The sequence below is a fragment of the Apium graveolens genome, chromosome 8 (assembly GCF_009905375.1).
Source record: "Apium graveolens cultivar Ventura chromosome 8, ASM990537v1, whole genome shotgun sequence".
Classification (NCBI taxonomy): domain Eukaryota; kingdom Viridiplantae; phylum Streptophyta; class Magnoliopsida; order Apiales; family Apiaceae; genus Apium; species Apium graveolens.
This window is the reverse complement of record NC_133654.1, coordinates 51147719-51150515: the sequence shown is the minus strand read 5'-3', so window position 1 is coordinate 51150515 and position 2797 is coordinate 51147719.

Genomic DNA, 2797 nt, shown 5'->3' with positions numbered 1-2797 from the left:
TGTGAATAAAATTGGAAAGGTTTTGGAATGTGTGCTGTGATATAATTATTTTAAAAAGAGATAGGTATAAGTGGTTTTGGAAACTGGATAAAACGGATCAGATATTGGATGGTTGTGTAATAGGCCCGTAACGGCCCAACGGGTTTGCGTATGTGGCTAAGTCGGTTTCGCGCCTTATTTGAACCGCGTAGTCCAGCGTGACAGAGACCTAGCTAGTCTCTGAGTTCCGGAACAGGTTTGTGGTGGGATAGACTGATCAGTTGTCCCTAGGATTCGTCCAATATATATCTGATCGTGGTTTGTGGTTCCTGTAACGGAATAAATGGTTTTGTGGTCCCCGTAACGGGACAAAAGGTTTTATGGTTCCTGTAAGGGAACAAATAATTTAAAAATGAAAATAACATGCTAAAATTGGACTCCGGTATTTACACAGTGCACAACAGATGTTATTATTTTACCGAGCATGCTAGTTGCTGATATCCAGTTTATACATATTTTACTTATTTTCTATCAAGTTATGAATTCTGTTCCTATAACTATTTTATTATAAATTGTTTTACTTGTTATTCATATAGTGTTATTGCTGAGCAATTGATTGCTCACCCTTATAGAATGTTTTATATATGTATTGCAGATGCATAGGAGACTCTTCTGTTGTAGTCAGGGCAGAGCTCCAGTTCCTTCCGTGTCAGGCTCCTCTGAGGTAGTTGTGTCTAGACCATATGTGGTCTGTTGAGTTACTATATTAAGTTAGTGGTCAGGATTGTATAAGATAAATTGGGTTGTGATAGTTGTGTAGCCTAAATCATACTTAAATCTGGAAAAGATCTTGTAAGAAGGGGTCATATTTATACTCTATCATGAAATTGATTATATTATGTTGGTTATTGTGGTTGTTGATGACGTCAACTCCTGACCCCGGGGTTGAAGACGTCACAGTTGGTATCAGTGCAACAGGTTTGAGTCCCTGATTTCGGTTAGTAAAGTCAAAAGAGTGAAGAAAGGTTTATATATAGATGTGAGTCAGCAACTCAATCAGAGGAGCGAGTCTATGAGTGCAGTCAAGGGTTTCAGAGGCGTAACCCTGACGTTTATTGAGGGTTGGATGAAACTGCCCTAGCTTAGAGTATGTCTCCTTCGTATATATAGTATTGGTAATGTCCGATAGAGATTTCTAGTTTTCTTCTCGAGAGAAAAAATGAGTCTGATCGCGAGAATTCAGCTTTTGAGTGATCCTTAATGTGTCAGTTATAGAGACGAGACACCTATATTATTCTTAATCGTCTCATCTCTTGTGTCAAGTAATGTCGCTGGACCGAGTGTGTGACCTCGGTGAGTTCGGATAATATGATAATAGTCGGTGGCTGCTATGACAGCCAAGTTTCATGAAGTAATGGGATCAGTACTGTTGTTATATCTTAAATCTTATACGCATTTGTTGAGACATATTTTGTTTCCCAGAATGAATGTCTGTTTCCAAATAAGTTACTTATTTGTCCGCAAGGAAGTCAATTTGAATTAAGCAACTTAGGATTCTGTTGATCCCATTATAAATCATATTTTCTCCTTCCCTATTTGTGAATTTCTACTTAAACATTGTTTCTTTTCTGGGTGATTCTATCGGTTGGTTGGGGCAAACAATGGATATGATTTGACTATTTGTCTGCATGATAAAGGGTCTGGTTGGACGCAACCAAATTATGTGTTGTAAACTGTATGGTACTAAGACTAGCCATCTTATGTACTTATATGGTTGCTCTCAGTCATATCTACATATTCTTCACTTTCCTTCCTTTATTAGTGATTCCTTGATTTTGAAATTCTATTTGATATTCCATGGCGATGAATTTCTTCGGTGACTTCTGTATTTAGACAGCCCTAGTTATAGAAAGAAAACAAAAGTTAACTGTCAGGAGGAATAAAAGTTCTATATCCGGTTGCTATTTCAGAATAATGGAAGAAGAGAGGAATTACTAGGACTACCCCTAGACCATGAGATAGAAGTTTCCATTGATTTAGTAGTCGGAACCGAATCAGAGTCAAGAGCTTCATACAATATAGCTCTAGTAGGAAAGAAGGGATTAACTCGGCAACTCTAGGAATTGCTGGACAAGGAAGTGATTAGGCTAAGTGTATCCTAGTGGGGTGCACCAGTGTTGGTTGTAAGGAGAAGACGGGAGTATGAGATTATGTATCGATATCGGGAGTTAAATAAGTTGACCATCAAGGATAAGTACCCTCTACCTAGGATTGATGATTTATTTGACTAGCTTAAGGGAGTGTGTAGCTTCTCGAAGATTGACTTAAGATCGGACTATCATCAGTTCAAGATTAAGCCTGAAGGCATACAAAGACTGCATTCAGAAACATATATGGACATTGCGAGTTTCTATGATGCTACTGGATTAAAAAATGCACCAGTCGTGTTATAGGTTTAATGAACAGAGTATGTAAGGAGTACTTGGATAAGTGTAACTGTATATATTGATAACATCCTTAACTATTTAAAATTAAGAGAATCCATATAGAACGCTCAAGGATTTCCCTACAAAGGTTGAAAGGGGAGCAGTTGTATGTTAAGATTTCAAGGTATAGATTTGGGTTGAGGTTACCAAAAAGATATGGTTACCCTATTAACGGTCACTCAAACACAGCCAGTGTAATAAAAGATATGTAATTAAGACCCCTGAGGAGTTAGCAAAATAATCGGAAAAAGTTAAAGTGGAACTTTGAACAACCGAAGGTAATAAGAAACCACTGTACGAAGTCCATTTTTAGTTTAAGCTGATTGAATAGA